Consider the following 19426-nt stretch of genomic DNA (forward strand, 5'->3'; position numbering starts at 1 on the left):
ATTTTTCTCTTGTTACTTTCATACAGTTTACATATCATACAACCTTAACCTCTTCAGGTGGAAAACTTACTTCTCTTTATAGTCCAAATGCATACATATTCTATATTCATTCATCATTACTTTCTAGCAATTCGAGTCCAAATGCAAGTTAATCTCTAAATCAAAAGTTCCCTCTTATACATTATACACATTTTTAAAAACAGTTCATACAACCCTAATAAAATATAACCACTTTAATAACTTCTTGTGTGTCATATGATTACTTGTTGTTAGTTCTGACAGCACATGCATTAAAAGAACATCTCATTTTGAAAAATCCCAAATTTAAATTCTAGAATAAGTTCACCATTATAGCTTTTTCTGAATGACTTTCACATTTACAAAGTAGGTAGCACAGTTTCTGACCTCATAGAATAATCATTCCCTCTTTGTGTCAGACTGGCTATTAGTCACATTTAGACAATTCTCTATTCAGTGAAACCAAGGCTTAACAAACTTCTAACCATGAGTTTTTGTGCTCAATAAAATCTGGTTAATATTTTACATTTGACTGACAGTTATCACAATAAATAAAATTACATTGTACCATATCAACATCATTAGTAATCCTTAATCCTTAAAATCAAATTTGAAGTGAAAATGCTTCCAATTGTGGAGTAAAATCTCCCTTTTCTGCTCTGAATTTTTTTCTTTTTCACTTCCTTGGGGGCCCATCCAGAGGAAGAAAGAGGAAAAATCAGTTCTTTAGGATCCATGCTTAAAAAGAAATATTTGCAGTGAGAAAACTCATTAAAACAGTTGCAGCACACTGTCCTTTTCACTGAGGGTACTCAGGTACAGCGATCAGCCATCTGACTGGCTGAGCTGACTTCCTTGCCCCCTAACTTTCCCTGTGCTTTTTACTCTGATTGATGATGTCTAACAAATGCTTCTTGCAGCACCTAAACAAACTGCTATCTGTTTCTAGTGGGGGTTGAAAGTGAGCTGTTCTTAGGCGTTTCTTAAGGAAAGAACTTTGAACTTTCAGATCCCCCCTATTCGGATGTTAAGTGTAGTGCCTGAGTGGTACAGTTTCTCTAGTAAGGGAAGATTAGCAATGTAGATAGGGGGAAAGGGAAGAATGATTGCAGTTTTCCCTCTGAATTAACCTTGAAGCCTGGGAAACCAGCAAGCACCAGGTTGACTTGCCCTGGCTTTTGATAAGGGCTGAAATAACACCAAACACAGACCCAGCCAGTACTGATGAATTAGGGGACCTCTGAACTGGAGCTGGGTATTTGGGGCTGGGTAACCAGAACCTGGAAGGGTGTAACCATTCCCTTGCTAGGATTAGACCCCTTCACAAACCCAGGGTGGAGGATTCAGGACTAAATCCTGCCAGGTTAAAATGCATTTGGTCTGGGTGTCCCTCCCAAACCCGGAGCAAAACCCTACCCTGAACTGCAGAAATATTAGACTGTTGCCATGTCCCACCAAGGGGCCATCCAACCCCAACGGCAGGCCATTCCGAATTACAAAAGGTCTGCAACTTCCCCTTTTTTTACTGATAAGCCTAATGCATGTGCACTGGTTTTGAAATCTAAATATTGGCTTAGGTCCAAGTCCAGGGGGGTCGAGTGACTCTGGCCCATTTTAGACCAATCAACAAGACACAGACAAAGGACAACACAAAAGACAGACAAACAGAACGAAAAACAAAAGATTCTCTTTGTGGATCCAAATAAAGTTTGAATAGGGGATGGAGGCAGCTCAGGGCTCCACCCCGTTCTCCCAGGTGTCCTTCCAAAAAAAAACCCAGCATCCTGCTGCTGCCTGTGATGTGTCTGTCACGGGACTTTTCTGGGAAAGCTCCACCAGGATCTGAACCCTGGCTTCCTGGAACTGTTCCCCCCCAGGGAATCAAACCCTGACCTTCCCTCCCTCTCTCACCAAGGGAGCGACTTTCCCTGCGCTCTCTCTCACACTGAGAGCAACTTCTCTGGGCTCTCCCTCACACCGGGGTAGGGACTTTCCCTGCGCTCTCTCTTATACTGAGAGCGACTTTCCCTCCCTCTCTCACTGAGGGAGCAACTTCTTCCCTCCCCCTCACGTCGGGAGAGGTGCTTAAAGGGACTCCAACCCCTTAAAGTTACGATCTGGATTTTTCCCCTCATATTCCCCTGTCTCCAGGGTTTCCAACGACTTCCCCCTCCCTCTAACCGCCTCGCTTCACGGTGTTTCCAGCCTGCCCCCTGCTGGAGGTCAGGAAATGCATAGTAACCAGACCACTCTCAGAAACAGGTGGAAATTCAGACACAAAGCTGGGGGGTGGGGGAAGAAGAGGGAAGGGAGCAGGGGGGGAGGGGGGTGTCCCCCTCCTCGTCCCAGAATGGAACAGGCTTGACTTAGGACGGCTCCTATAAATCCGGAGCAGGAATCATCCACTTAGCCGTATGCCTATTGGGAGTCCTCAGTTTCCCCATCAAATACACAGTCACACACCATTCACACACCATTCACTGCTCACCTCTGGAAATCTTCATGAAACCTAGGAGAGAGCTTTCTCTGTTTCAGTGGTCCCCAGGGGGTCTCACACCATCCCGGACGAGCCCCCATATGTTAGGGTTCAAAATGGGTGGCCTCCAGAGGAACACACGAGACAATGCAATCAAAGCAGGAGAAAGCTTTATTGCCAGTGCACGCTGGGGGAACTCAGCAAGAGAGTCCCGAGTGGTGCATTCAAAGGAGGGAATATATATGTTTCTAGGATATAGGTGCCTTTGTCTTAGGGTTAGCTAATAGCTAGACAGAGGAAGTAGGGATGCGTCCAGGTGCCACAGGATATGATTCTTAATCTTCAAGGCTGTTTTGTCTAGGGAAGGAGTTGTGGCCCTGGGGCTGTCAGCCAGGAGTTGTGTCCCTGGGACTGTGAGTCAGAGATAACTGCCCTGCTTGAGCCAGGCATGACACTATCAAAAACCCCCCTGTAGGGGGCAGCTGGGTAGCTCAGTGGAGTGAGAGTCAGGCCTAGAGACAGGAGTTCCTAGGTTCAAACCCGGCCTCAGCCACTTCCCAGCTGTGTGACCCTGGGCAAGTCACTTGACCCCCATTGCCCACCCTTACCACTCTTCCACCTATGAGACAATACACCGAAGTACAAGGGTTAAAAAAAAATTAAAAAAAAAAAACTCTGCTGTCAAGCTGTTAGTTATGAGTTTGGCTATAATATTTCTATAAGCTTTTTGGCTATAATATTTCTATAAGCTTTTTGGCTATAACAAAATTTTTCAAGATAGTCCTTCTTCCTTCTACTGCTATATTCTATAGTTTGCTCCAGGGATACCCATTTCCATTGTGTTTCACTCCTAGAACAATGTCAATTATTGCAGATGTCAGAGAGTCCATTGCCTCATGGTAGATAGAGTACTTCTCCCACTATGTCCCTGATTATACAACCCACCACTGATCTATACCTTCCCATTCACCCTTTTCTCCACATTTGTCTGTCTCTTCTCCCTGAGCTTGTGCTTTCCCACTATTCTAGATGACAGTTGACTCCAGGTTGTCTAAGCCCCTCCTTCCAATGTAAGGTAAGTAGACTCTTTAGTACTAAATTCTCTAGGCCTCATCCAGTGCAAGATTTATTGATTATCTTTCTTCACCAATAGGAGCATTCATCAATAGAACCCTCCTACTACCTCCAAATTAAGACTTTCGTCATTCTCCCTTTTTAATATTTCCCCTTCCCTCCTCACTCACTTCCCTGTAGACTTTTCTATAGGGTTTTCTCTCTTGTTTCTTTGATGAACCTTGCAATTACAATTATAGCTTTTCCATTTTGCTCATTATTTTTTTCTGGTATTTATTTTTTAATTAAAAATTAAGAAAAAACTTAATAGCAATTTTCCACAGGGATTTTCAGAGGTTATACAACCTAAATTGTCTCCCTCCTTTCTTTCCTCCCTCCTCCCAGAGATGGCAAGCAATTCAATATGAGTTATATATGTATTATCACAAAAACATGTTTCCATATTATTCATTTTTAAGTGAATAATCTTATAAAACAAAACCCTAAAACATATACCCATGTGATAAATCATATGCCTTTTGACCCCAACAATTCTTTCTCTGGAGGGTGGATGACATTCTTTTTCATAAATCCCTCAGAATTGTTCTGAATCACTTATTGCTATCAGTTGCAAAGTCGGTCATATTCAGAAATAAATGCATTACCAAAAGAGACATATCATTACAAAGAAAAAACTCATGGAAATCTGCATTTTTGTCTTACTAAACATAGAATGAGAAACATAAGAGAAGGGAGTTGGTAAGTGCTAAATGCATTCACGGACGTGCTCCTAGAGTACCTTTCTCTTTCTGAAATCTACAGAAAGCATCAGTTGTAATGCAATAAGTTACATTAATCAGATGGTTAGGAGGTGTATTATATAATTTGGTCTTTAAAAAATAGACAGGATGTGAAAATGACAAAGGCAATGTGTTGTTCCACTTCCTCAATTCTTCAGAATGAACCTAAATAGATCACATTGATAACTCAATGAATCTTAAGGATACACAATATCCACACTTGATCTAGACTGATCTTTATGAGACATGGTTGAACTCTGTCAATTCAACAAAGCATATAAAACATCCCTGACACTTTAGGAGTATACAGAGTTCTAGACTGATCATAGACTTATCTTCTCCATACTAAACATTCGTTTTTGTTTTTTTTTTTTAAATTTTAAACCCTTAACTTCTGTGTATTGACTTATAGGTAGAAGATTGGCAAGGGTAGGCAATGGGGGTCAAGTGACTTGCCCAGGGTCACACAGCTGGGAAGTGGCTGAGGCCAGATTTGAACCTAGGACCTCCTGTCTCTAGGCCTGGCTCTCAATCCACTGAGCTACCCAGCTGCCCCCACTAAACATTCATTTTCAATGAAAGCAGTAGCCTCAAGACTTAAGGACAGCAGATTCAAAGCTTTTCCCTGTGAAAACAATTTGTTCCTGCCTTGGAGGTAAAGGTGAGCCAACACACAGTTTGTAGTATTGGCACAGAAAAGGAGTGGGCAATTTTTAGATAATCTAATGTGCAGCACTGCATTTATTTACTTGGGCTAGAATACTCTCACAAACATCAGGATAGGTTTGATGAAAATATTGGGGAAAATTCTCACTAAATGAGAAATGAGAACTCCACAAAATCTGCCAGCAGGATAGTTCATCCTGTTTCTGAGAAGGGAACATTTAACTCCATCAAAAGCAAAGTACAAACAAAACTTAGATATAGGAGTCTTGGCTCAGTAAGAGGGTAGATGAAATTCAGTTTTATGCTGACAGTGATAACCCAAAGTATTTCTATGATACCCTAAAAGCTATTCGTGGGTCAAAGTGATCGGTGATGAGGACATGATCCTAGAGTGAGGGCTGAATACTTTCATAGTGTTCTCAACAGACAATAATCAACCAATGTTGAAGCCATTGACCATATACCTCAGACTGAAGTCAATCTCTTTTTAGATGAACTTCCAACAGAAGAAGAAGCTTTGGATGCCATTAGGCCATTAGGCACCTCTTGAGAGGTGAAGCCTCTGGTACTGATTTTATTCCAGCAGAGATTTATAAGACAGGGGGCCCACAGCTCAAACAAAAGCTGACTAAAATCTTCCAGGTTATATGGCAAGAGGAGATTATGCCCCAAGAGGTCAAGGATGCCTCCATTGTCCACTTCTATAAAGGAAAAAGAAAAAGGAACAGGGTAGTCTCTCTCTCTCTCAGTCATTACTGGCAAGATTCTTGTCAGAGCCCTCCTTAATAGATTGATTCTTCACCTAGAAGATGGCCACCTAACTGACAGCAAATATGATAAAATTTTAATGTTGTGCTAAATGCATTCACGGAGGTGAATGTTCACTTACCTTGATAGTATACTTTCCAGGGATATTCACATAGATGATGAGGTTGATACATGAGCTAGCTCAGTGTGTGGGAAACAGCAAAGAAAAGTGAGGAAAAGGAGAGGTATTAGGCTACCCGTTAAACTGAAGGCTTTCAGAGCCAGTATGAAACCTGTGTTTAGCAGACATTAACAGACAGTATAGCAGTTCCATTCCAGGAAATTGAATCGCTTCCATTTGATTTATCTTAGAAAGATTCTGAAACTTACCTGGCAAGGTAAGCTACCAGACAGGTATTTTCTAAAGCTGAATTGCCAAACATTCAAATTCTACTGCAGAGAGAGCAACTCTGATGGGCTGTCCACATTGTTCAAATGCCAAACATGTTTGCTTAAAAGAATGTTTTATGGAGATCTCACACAAAGCAAGCACTCACACAGAGGTCATAAGAAACAATACAACAACACTCTAAAAGTCTCTCTGAAGAATTTTGGTATTACTAGTGAGACATGAGAGACACTGGTCTGAAACATCCAGCAGGACATGCCTTCGTCAAAGAAAGGTTAAGATTGAAATTCCCTTGAGACTATATCTTAATTTGTAATTATTTTTAAAAAAAATTTTTAAGTGGGTCAAAGAAAGAAAGGCTTCTAGCCATGTGTGGATGGCAGTACTTTTACCAAGCCTTCTTTGGACCTAGGAGTTATACCCATGCACACCTTGCTCTCTTGGTTCAAATTTATGCTCCTGATTCCCTTTTCAAAACCCCTCAGATTGGAGGACTTTGGGCAAGAAATGGGTCTCCTGGATACCAGAGAGTCAAGAGGGATGAGAGACAAGTGTCTTCTGGATGCCAGGAGCCCTCTAGCATGGTCTTTAAAATGGCAGAGGAGGCATGTTCATACTATCTTTCTTTTATCTCATTATCTTGTAATTTGTGGACAGAAAAAAAATAGGTTTTGTTTGTTCTTAATTCAATCAAAAGGTGAGGCAAACTACAATATAATTCAAACAGAGAGTGGGGTATTTCAGACTTAGAATCAAAACTCTCCCTTTTAAAATTCAAAATTCAATTTAGGGTACCAAGAAACAGAGTATGGGCTAGTGTTACTTTTTCACAGATGGCTCTATGCTCTATGAGCAAAGTAGAATTGCAGTATCTCAAAAGAAAGGTGAAATATTCAAATTCAGAGACATCTCCATCCCAAATGTTCATATGGGTTATTTGTGCATGACCTGTGAGCACTGGTGAGCTGGTATTGGTCTGATCACTGTACATTGACCTCAATATAGTGATGTTATTTTGGTTTTTGAGTATGAAAGACAACAGCCAATCAACCAGCTACTCTAGTACTACAGAGATATCACTTAGAGCCTAAAGTTTACATTTGGTAAAATTTAATTAAAAAAAAAAGACAAAACTGGAAACTAGTTGAAATGTTTAATTTAAATATATTTCCTCTCTTTAATGTTAACTAAAAATTTTTTTGAGGGGTTCTTTCTCTTTTCTTTCTCCCAAAGATTTTGATTCAATATTTACAACTCATATTGCTATGTTGTACTAACATGGGCCTGCATAGTATGGAAAATGTCTTTTTCATATGGATTAATCATACCCAACCTATAGTTAGAGTTGTTTGATCAGCCACAATTGGACATCTTGACTCCAACACAGTGATGTCATTTTGGTTCTCTTCGAGGAAGAAAGACAACAATCAATCAACTGGCACAGGGTAATTAGAAAGCAGAAATGAGTGAGAAGATACAAAGGAGATAAAAACCTGTCCAGTTTTAATGTTAGGGTAGAAAGCAAATAGTTCCCCATGCATGAAGAAAAGTAAATGATTAAAAAAACCTCCTTTATCCATTCAAATAATTTTAAATGTTTTTTGCATCCTAAATAAGGTTTTCCTGTCACTATAAGATTTTTTGTCTACCAAAATTCTCAGTAAAGCTAGATGAGAGTTATGTAACATTCTGGTCCTTCAATATAAATGACATTTCTACTCTTTTAGGCTGCGACCTATGTTCACACACTTGATTACATTCCCCCTCCCCCCCATATGATGCACATTTTGGTATCCTAAGATAATTAATTCCAAATCCATTTTGGAGCAATTATAATATGTTCAAGTTTATAGTAAGCCGATTAGCAGAATTCTTTAGAGATTCTTTCTTGCATCTTTATACATACAGTAGGGCCCCCATATCTAAGACCTACTATAAATGATCAGAACACTTGCTAACCCCATATATAATGTGATTTTCTTATATACATACAATAAAGTTTATTTCATAAATTAAACACACAGTAAGATATTACCAACATTAAACAATAATTGTGAATCATAAGTACCTCTTCCCACTTATACATGATTAGATTTTAATGTTAGTGATAGTTTTAAGATAATCATAATTGTGATTCTAAGATAATTAGTCTAATTATGATTTTATAAGGCTTTTTCATCTACATTTCAGTTAAGTTTTAAAACTGCTTTAACTTAGGTCTTAGAGTCAGGTCCCACACTTCTGAGTTGAGTTCATATATCATGCATCCCTTCCTTGTGACCAGGTATGTGTCAGTGTCTTTGACTTTAAGTTTCACAGCCAGATATTGTGTTATTCATCATCACCCATCCTTATCTGGAGTGGGCCCAGGAAGCATTCTTCTCCCCTCAAAACCATCAAGTGACTCTTTTGTAATGGTCAAAAGATGGTCAGAAGGGGGCAGCTGGGTAGTTCAGTGGATTGAGAGTCAGGCCTAGAGACGGGAGGTCCTAGGTTCAAATCTGGCCTCAGACACTTTCCAGCTGTGTGACCCTGGGCAAGTCACTTGACCCCCAATGCCCATCCTTACCAGTCTTCCACTTAGGAGCCAATACACAGAAGTTAAGGGTTTAAAAAAAAAAGATGGTCAGAAGAGCTATCTCACCAAATAAGGGGTACTTCCTACAAGACCTAACCATAAATGGGTTGTTTCCAATATGAATTGACCAATGGGCATTGTTACTGGGTTTTCTTTGAAGGGATGGTCAGTCATGTGATAATCCTCTGTACTTAAATGGAAAAATCAAAATCTTATTCTAAGGGTATATGACAGTTCTTTCCAGTAGACCGGGTCTCCTGTTGTTAAATAGTGGTCCAGCTTTGTTGGAGGACTTGGCCCTCTTCCAATAAAACCTCATTACCTGGCTTGGAGAATTTGATTTTATTTAAAAATGATTATTCTTTTTTAATTGAAAAAATTTATTCAATTAATTAATTTAGAATATTTTCCCATGGTTACATGATTCATGTTCTTTTCCTCCCCTCCTCCCCTATCCCCCAACCCTGTAGCCAACATGCAATTCCACTGGGTTTTACATATATCACTGATCAAGATCTATTTCCATATTATTTTTTTTAAACCCTTAACTTGTCTCTAGGTCTGACTCTCAATCCACTGAGCTACCCAGCTGCCCCCCTATTTCCATATTATTGATAATTGCACTAGGGTGATTGTTTAGAGTTTACATCCCCAATCTTATCCCCATCAATCCATGTGTTCAAGCAGTTGTTTTTCTTCTGTATTTCTCTTCCCACAGTTCTTCCTCTGAATGTGGATATCATTCTTTCTCATAAGTCCCTCAGAATTGTCCTGGATCCTTGCATTACTGCTAGTAGAGAAGTCCATTACATTTGATTGTGCCACAGTGTATCCATCTCTGTGTACAATGTTCTCCTGGTTCTGCTCCTTTCACTCTGCACCAATTTCTGGAGGTCTTTCAAGTTCACATGGAATTCCTCCAGTTCATTATTCCTTTGAGCACAATAGTATTCCATCACCAACAGATAGCACAATTTGTTTAGCCATTCCCCAATTGAAGAAAATCCCCTCATTTTCCAATTTTTTGCCCCCACAAAGAGCGTGGCTATAAATATAAAAATGATTATTCTTAAGAAAATTTTTACCACAAAATAAAGTTCATTGTACATTATTATACAAGGCTGTGCTTCTTTCTCTCAGGCCAGACAGATGTTCAAGAAGGACTAGTATCTTTAGTGTGATGGCTTGCTGAGACCTTTTCAGGACTGCTTACTTATCTTTAGTATCCACCTGGCACTCAACTCTCACCTGTGGCTCCAAAAAGTCGTAGCATGCATATTGGCCACATCCTGGTAAAATCATCTCTGCAGATGGATTAAATCAGGCTGAGGGTTAGCCATAAACCTGTCAGTGAGTTAGGGGGTATGTGTACCCCAGACGTGAAGATTTCTCCCAGTAGAAGAGGTAGATGAGAACAATTTGTTCTAATGGCCACGAAGGCATCTGAAATAGATGCTGTAAAGCACCTACTCAGACATTAAAGACACCAAAATCATCCACTGCATCCTGGGCCATTTGTCAGTCATCCTGACTTTAATCTCGCTATTGGACTGGGATGACTCTGAAAGAGAGAGAGACTTTGTGCAATTCTGTCTCAATACAAATCTACACACAAGTCAAGACATCACCTTGTGGTATCATTAATCTTCTATGAAGATGAAAGACAAACAATTCTCTCAAAAGAAGAGTCATATACCAGGCAGGTAAACTTCACCATGTTATAGCCTACACTCACTTGATGGATTGTTTGAAACTCATGAACTGTTTATTTTTTTATTTTCTAGAATTTTTCAATTTTTTCATCCCCCTCTTCCCCTGATGAATTTAACTATTGTAATATAGAGAGTGGGGGTCATATAGTTTTTTCTAGCTTTGGCGGAGTTCTAAATCAGTTAGGGTTTGGAATCTTGAGGAAAAGACAATTGATGAGGGTCTCCCGTGGAGGGAGGTTGTCTGATTCAGCCGAGCTGCTTCCTTACCTAGCTGTAGTATTGAAATTTAGTCTAGCTTTGATATATTTACTTGAGAAATTTTTATTTTGGATAAACCCTTTATATCTTCCTTCCCTAATATTATTTCCTATCTTCCCTCCCTTACCTTGTATGTCAGTGGAGTTAATAAGGAGAGTGATTAGAAAGGAGTTCAAAATCTGTGTAGGGTTAATTGTTATTTGACAGTATTAGATATAAAGAAGCTACTCAGTCATCTTTTATTCCCTTTAGTTATCAATAGTATTTTGTAAGCTGAGTAAAAGGCTGGTCCTTACTCTGACTCCATCTTTGCCTCCCTTCTCCCACCTGAGGTTCCTGAGACAACTGTTAGGGCTTTCCTTTGATCCACTTTCCTGATAAATCATCCTTTAAACCCTTTAAACCCTTTTGTGTTTCAACAGACCTATTAGTATAATTTGTCTGTTAGTTATCAAGAGAGGGAAGAAGAGGGAAAGAACTAACATACTCAGGGCTTGAAGGGAAGCCGGGGTATCCATCTTGGAGGAAGGTGTAACTTCAAAACAAGTCCCTTCCTGTGAAATTAACTAAGCCTGTTGTTAATTTCAGTATAGTCTATTTCCCTCTGCCAGTGTTTGAGCCTAAGTCCCAGTCTGAAAAGCCTGCTGTTTGTCTGTTTAGTTTAATTTCTCCTCTCCCTGAAGATCTCTGTTTCCCTTCTATGTTATACTCCTGACTTCAGCCCTATTATATTCTGAATCTCCTTAATCCCAGCCTACCTGTAACCCAGATTACTCTGATAACTTCCTTTCAGTTCCTTATCACAAACACCTTTCCTCAAATTATCCCCATTACACTATGGGTAACTGAATTAGATTATACTGAATTGGTAGATATGGGGGACTTCCTGTATTAATGCCTTTTGTATTCATGTCACAGTTAACTTTTTAAAAATAGGATTCATTTTAAGAGGTGACTTTTGATATGCTCTCAAAAACATAGAAAAGGAGACAAATTATGCATCTTTAATTCAACACATCTATCTTTATGTTGGGGGATTGAATCAAAGGATCAAATGTCAAAGGGTAATGATATGGTAGAAAATTCAAGAATATTTTTTTTAAAATTTTTTTAAATTTTTATTTTAAACCCTTAACTTCTGTGTATTGACTTATAGGTGGAAGAGTGGTAAGGGTAGGCAATGGGGGTCAAGTGACTTGCCCAGGGTCACACAGCTGGGAAGTGTCTGAGGCCGGATTTGAACCTAGGACCTCCTGTCTCTAGGCCTGGCTCTCGATCCACTGAGCTACCCAGCTGCCCCCTCAAGAATATTTTTTAAAGTTCTATACTCATATCATTGTTTCTTTGTAGTTTCTCAATGTTATGGAATTATTATTTTTTGTCTCTTTTCGTCTCTTAGAAAGCAATGAAAATGAGGTGTGGGATGAAAATTAGTATTAACTGGTGGGTGAAAGTGGAGAATAATGATATTGGATATTTATCACCTTTTCTATTTCTTCTTTCCCAACTTGATTATTTCAAGCATCATTTAAAATGCAATTTCCTAAATCATAAGTACAATATGTATTAAAAGTTAGCCTGCAAATCTTCTTTTTGAGTCCTCCAATTTAAACACTTATTTTTGTCTCCTGCAATCACACTAAGGCTGAGTGGGCCAAAGGCTGCAAACTGAGATTTGTAATTTAAATCCTGGCTATAAAAATGTTAACTTTTGATGAGGTTCAAGCATTATTACATTTTCTTACTTAAAAAATATTTTCATAGCTTGCTTAAAGTATCTCTGTTGAAATTAAATCATTGTGGTTTGTCATGGTTTTACTTTAAGACACATTATCACCTGACATATGCTGTGTGTCTGTAAATGGAAATTGCCAACAAGGAAATAAGGCTATGTCTATACCAACAATCAAATAAACCATTATGAATATCAATTTGATAAAATATTTAGCTTTGAATTATTTCTTTGGCTGAATTGACAATTAACAAGCAACAACTGGCTATTTCTGCTATGTACATGAACAAAGTGAAAGAGGGACAAACAATACTTCATGTGGTTCCTTTATAAAACCCTATAGTTGGAAGAAAAAATGCCCTATTTCCCAAATAATGTAATGGGACTGATTTTTAAAAAAATCCAAATCAGGTAGATAGTTACCTTTTTTTGTACATTCTAATTACTTTATTATCTAGAAAGATAAAAAAAATCAGAACTTTTGGTGAAAGAAAATCATGCATCTATCCAGGAATAAGTTTTACAAACATATTCAGAATTTATATCTCTCTATATTACTTATTTTAGAAATTACAAATGATATTAATGGCAGACAAATTTCAAGTTTTTTTTCATAATTTTATACCAAAATATTACAATTTTGAAAAAAACATGAAAATAGAAATATCCATTTTACAAGCAATATCCATATATTTAATTGTTTTCTTTTTTCAAGTAGACAGAAAATGGTTTGCTTTCTGCAATCAAGATTATGTTCTTGGAAGTGAAGGTTCACTTCTGGCGGGGACTCGGGCTGGGAGTGTGTGCCCAGGGCAGGCGGGTGACAAGATGACCACGCTCTGAGCTTTCATCTGTGATGACCTGTTCTGTTTTAACAACATTTATGGGTAAAGCAGAAGGCTCAGTAGCCAGAGAAGAGTGGCATAGTCATGTCACAGCCCTATCAGTTGCCCCTGAATTTTGACATCTTGGTCTAGCTGCTAAATTAATGGAGCTACTGGAGGAGATTTCAGAAATAAAGGGTACATTTTTTGTTGACCACTTTGTAAGAATGTCAAATCAAGTTGCAGTCAACATGTATAAGCAACTGGGCTACAGTGTATATAGAACGGTAATAGAATACTACTCTGCAAGCAATGAAGAGCCTGATGAGGATGCTTATGATAAGAAGAAAGCACTCTCCAGGGATACAGAAAAGAAATCCATTATACCATTACCTCATCCTGTGAGACCTGAAGACATTAAACAACTCTAGGCAGTGATTCTTAGGCAGAGAATGCTACAGATCATCTTTTATGGACAATTTAATATTTTTCATTGGAAATTGAATCTAAAAATCAATTTCAAAGCTGTGTATACAGGCACATCTTGAAGATTCTTTAGAAGAAAAGTAATCACTTCATGTCTTGAAGATTTGAGTAAGAAAATACTTTTTATATAGATTTCTTAATTTAAACCCTATAAGTCCCAGTCTAGCTATAGCACACTTAAGAAAGTTCTTCATTATATTTCATATGCAATTAAAAAGGCAGCTAGGCCAAAAGGAAACAGACATTCCACTATCATGGTTCACTGTATTAGGTAAGTACTAGGGAAATATTGGCTTCTCTTATAAATTCTGTGCCTGAGAATCACTGCTCCCTCTTTTTTTTGATCTTCATACTGAATAGTTAAATGAAGCTTTAAAAGCAGTTGTGAAAAACTCAAATGTATAAAGTTAGAATGTATAATAAAACACAAATTCACCATGTAAAAAAAAGATTATGTTCTTAATTGATTTGTTTCCTAAATTTACATTTCACAATTTAAAAATTAAAGTAATTTTCCTATCTTGGATATAAAATGGCTGCTACTTTTTCTAGGAATTGACAAATAGAATGCTTCAGTAAGATTAACACAAAAGAGTATACTTATTGTTGAAATAAGACTGCTCAAGATATAAATATTAAAATTGTAATGAGAGAAGGTCGAATGCAAATGCAGATCTCATCAGCTTGCTCAGCTGATGCAACCTCTCCACATTGAGGAAGCTTAGAGAGATGGCTTCTGAGGGAACGTGACCATATATAAGGGAAATGGCTTGGAGATACTAAAGAACATATGTGAACTTTCTGGAACTTTAATGGTTAGGAGAATTTAAATACTTTCTTTTGAATATGCTCTGTACTTTAAATACTGTATTTTAAACATTTTAAAAAGTCTTAGTCTCTCTCCCCTTCTCTCTCTCTCAATTTCTTTCTTTCTTTTTCTTTCTCTCTCAACTACTGAAAAATTCTTTTGATTATGGCATCTAGTGACTACATGCAGTAAAGGGGATGAACTATGGATTTTTTCCCCCTTTAAAGCACCCATTACTCTTAAAATGTATCTGTAGTCCTGGCTACTGGTTGAGTAAATGCATAATTATATAAATCACTTTAATTGGGCCCTGATTCAAGGACCTGTTATAGGTTTATTTTTCCTTTACTTAGAATTTCTACACATAAGACTTACTCTATATTTCATCTAGAAATTATTTTTTCTCTTTTATTTGGATTTTTTGATGTTTTTGATTTTCTTTTGCCAATTTATCAATTGATTCATATACCTCATAACTCAGCCATGTATCCCTGAGTGATCCGTGTGTTTGTCACCATCCTTCTCAGGGGGAATGCAGTATTATCCTATAATACAAAGTTTAAATTCTTTTGAGAGTAATTCTAGGATAAGAAACTTGCTACCTCCCCAAATCCAGAAAGTGAACTGTTTGGAGAAGATACCATGAAGATGCCTGCAGAGACCACACGCTGCACCAGAAGATCCAGAGCGAACTTTGGGATGTGGTGATTTGAACTATGGGGGATTGAATGCATTTATTTTGAATGTACACTCTTATGCTAAATGGGACTGCCCCCAAATTGGCTTTTTTTCAATGTGTCTTACAATCATTGGTTTTGTTCTCTTTCTGTTTTATCCCCAGTTGGTTATGTTTACAAGATCCTTTGGAAAGACTAGTCTTCCAAGGAATCTCAGGGGGGAATGTGTAATTGGAAATCTTGTACCTTTGAACTACATTACCCAGGAGCCCACTGACTTCCTGTTGTTATGTGCTGATGTAGACAGAAGATAAATTGAATGGAGTTCTGTGTCTAGGTCTCTTCTCTTCCTGTGAGGGCAGCTGTGAATGCAGGAATTTAAGCAAGTAGATTAGCTTGAGCAAGTGTTTTTTATTTTGTTAGATAAATACCTTTTTATTCCTTTACTTCTACTGATTATTAATAAGTCTTATAAAATATAATATTTGAAGTTATTATATATTAATTTTAATTTTAACAGAACTTGGTCTTTGGCCTTATCATTTGTACATTTTCCCCATTCCTTTTTTTATTTAAAAATTTGAAAAATCTTTATTATTTAATTTAATTAATTTCTTTATTGCATTAATTTTCCCAGGTATCTCCTTTACTCCCTCTGCTCCCCACACCACAGAACAAGACATCAATTGACCAAAAACCAAAAGTTTATGTAAAACACATTTTTTTAAAAAATCCTTACCTTTCCTCTTAGAATCAATTGGTTCCAAGGCAGAAGAGTGGTAAGGGCTAGGCAAAGGGGATTAAGTGACTTGCTCAGGCAATACATTATCTCTTGGTTCTGCTTATTTTGTTCTTCGTAATTTCTTCTAGGTCTTTCCATGTTTTTCAAATCTAACTTGCCCATAATTTTTTTTTGTGGTGAAGCAGTATCTATAAACCAAGGCACGAATCCCAGGGGACCTGAGTAGCTTTCCCTTTCTCCCCACAGAAAAAGATACCAGAGAGATACAGTGCCTGTAAATTAAGAACAAGGACATACATGTGCATGTGGAACAACTTAGCCTTTTGCCAAGGAGCTCAAAGTTTAGTAGGCCAGTAGTTGTATACATAATTATAATAAAGGGGAGGTGGGAAAAGGGAATGGAAGGGACTGTGGCATGATATTGGTGGAGAGTTCTAGGAACAGATATGATGGATTCCTAGATGCAAGGGAAAACGAAGATTCTTTGGTACATTTTTTTGTGTGCAATAACACATTCTTTAATATGGTAAGCAAATGTTTGATGTAATCAAGTTCCCAGGCCTCAGAACACAAAGAATATAGAGAATCAACACCAGCAGATTCCTCATTAAAGTTAAATAACAGTTCCAAAATGACAGGCAACAGAGATAATGAGTCTAGGACCAATGATAGTGAGGATGAGATCCAGAAATAGTGTTGTAAAGTGAAAGTATACTTAGTTATCTCAGAGACCATAAGAACTGGCTGGTGGGGCAAGAATCCAATTGAGTATCCCAGGGCTGCAAGAGTAGTTTCCATTGTAGTACGGGAGGGCGGGGCATAGAAGTTTTGCAGGCTTTGGCTGAGTTCTTATGTCAGTTAGGAGTTTAGAATCCTGAGAGAAAGTTTCAGTTGGACCTGGGACCTTGTGGGAGAGAATCAGGGCCAGCTGAACTGCTTGTCCTTCTTGAGATTGAAAACCTAGTTCAGTTTTGGAGTAGTTTTTTGAGATTGGTTAATTTAGATAAACCCTTTGAATCTTCATACCCTACCTCATTTCCCTATCTTTCTTTCCCTTACCTAAATGTCTGATAGGAGTGAATAAGGAGATTGAAATCAGAGAGTAGTTTCAAAACTGTGAGAGTTCAGCTATACTCTTGCAGTACTTTATTTAAAGAGGTTTGGTAGCCATCATCATAATCCCTTTTGATTTCAAAATCACCTTGAGAGCTGAGTTAAGACAGGACCTTGCTCAAACTCAATTTCTGTTTCCCTTCCCCCACCTGAGGTTTCTTTAAGCAGCTGTTAGGGCTTCCTTTAATCCTTTTTACCTGACAATTTAACCTGAGAAGACAATAAACCCCTTTTGTGTTTAAAACAGACCTTTTAGTTACTTTGTCAGTTAATTAGTAAGGAAGGGAAAAAGAGGAATAGAATCAACATACTCTGGGTTTGAGGGAAGCCGGGTATCCATCTTGAAGGAAGGTGTAACTTCAAAACAAGTCCCTTCCTGTGAAATTAACTAAAGCCTGTAGTTAATTTCAATCAGTCTATTTCCCTTCAGTTTGTCTTTAGTCTAAGTCCTAGTCTGTATGCTGTTGCTGATTGCCTGTTTAGATTAATTCCTCCTCTCCCTGGAAAATCTTTGTTACCTCAGTGTTATACTCCCTGACTTCAGCCTCATATTATATCCTGAATCTCACTATTACATCCTACCTGCAACCCATATTACCTACCTAACAAGTCCCTGACAACATCCCTTCCAAATCCCCATAGCATAACACCTTTCCCAAATTCCCCTATAACACCATACTCCTCAGTCAGGCTTTTTAGATCATGCTTTCAAAGACAGTCACTTTCTTCAAGTTTCTCTGGGTTCCAAATAAGTAGTCAGTTTCACACATTTTCATTATCCTTAGAGTAGGGCAACTTGAGCAAATCAAGATAATCATCAGGATCATTTACATATATTCCAACATAGTGATATGCTAAAACTTGTTTAGCTGTTCCCCAATTGATGAGCTTCTCCTCCATTTTCATCTAAATGATGAGAATGGAGCCACACAATCTAGTGAGTTGGGTAATTTATCATGAAGGGGATGCGCTAGCTTCTTAGAGTCCTGAATCCTGGATTCTAGTCTATGTGTTTTAGCTAGGTCAGTACCTAGTTAAAAGACTAAAGAACAATATTTCAAAGCAATCTTCTTGACCAATGTGAGCAAAAATTATAAGGAGAATTCATTTAGTAATGATGTTCCTTTTGGATGGGAACTTGGTGGGACCAATTCTATGTAGAACTGAGCTTTTTAAGTTAAGTTTACTATCATTAAGGTAACATAGGAAATAATGTTTCAGAAATATTAGGAAAAGAATCTTTGTACATTTTCTTGCCAAATCTTTTAAGTAAATATTCATTTTAAAAAGTCACATTATATTATTTGTTTAAATGGAAATAGGATGCCAGTAATAGACCCCTAACAAATAAGGGACCACAACCAGTAAGGGTTTCCCAGAGTAAGTAACAAAGTTCCAGGCCCAGGACATAAATCAATTAAGGTCACAGGTGGAGACAACTAGGTTGCTCAGTGCATTTCAGAAAACCAGGCCTTGAGATGGAACGTCCTGGGTTCAAATCTGGTCTCAGACACGTCCTAGTTATGTGATCTTGGGCAAGTCATTTAACCAATCATTTCTAAGACAGAAGGTGAGGGTTTAAAAACAAAGAATCAATGATTGAAGTGAGTGAGTGAGTGAGAGAGAGAGAGAGAGAGAGAGAGAGAGAGAGAGAGAAAAGAACTTAATCTTAAAGATTAAGATAAAAACAAGTAATAGAAACAATAAATAACCTTGACAACAACCTAAAAAGGGCATAGAAAAAAACAGTAATTAGATGAAAATACCTCTAAATGCTTATATTAATAAAATAGGGAAAGAACAGTTTAAGAAAAGGGAATGCAATTTTAAAAACTAGAAAATATGGTTTGATGGTGATATGATTGGGATTTTGGCTTTAAAAGATCACTCTATTACAAATATGAATAACATGGAAATAGGTTTTGAACAATAATACATGTATAACCCAGTGGAATTGCTTGTCAGTTCTGGGAAAGGGGAGGGAAGAGGAGTGGAAAAAATCATGAATCATGTAACCATGGAAAAATATTCTAAATAAATAATTTTTTAGAAAACTAGAAAATTCAAACAAATGAAAAATACCCAACTAGACAGCAAATTAGAAATCCTATAAATTAAAGATGAGTCCAGTAAAATTGAATGTAAGAAAATAATTGACTTAATAAATAAATAGAGGGGTTGGTTTTATGAAAAAAAATCTGTTTTGGGGTCTGCTTCTTGAGGAGATCAGAGAAAAAGGAAAAGAATCTTTATGTACCAAAATATTTATAGCAATTCTCTTTGTGGTGGCAAAGAAATTGAGAGGATATCCATTAACTGGGGAATGG

At 37.7% G+C, this 19426-nt stretch overlaps 1 pseudogene; it reads left to right on the plus strand.

Moving 5' to 3' along the window:
* Positions 1-5314: 5314 nt before the first annotated feature.
* LOC123241663 lies at positions 5315-13704 on the plus strand (annotated as a pseudogene).
* Positions 13705-19426: the final 5722 nt, after the last annotated feature.

Source organism: Gracilinanus agilis, chromosome 3, assembly GCF_016433145.1.
Source record: "Gracilinanus agilis isolate LMUSP501 chromosome 3, AgileGrace, whole genome shotgun sequence".
Classification (NCBI taxonomy): Eukaryota; Metazoa; Chordata; class Mammalia; order Didelphimorphia; family Didelphidae; genus Gracilinanus; species Gracilinanus agilis.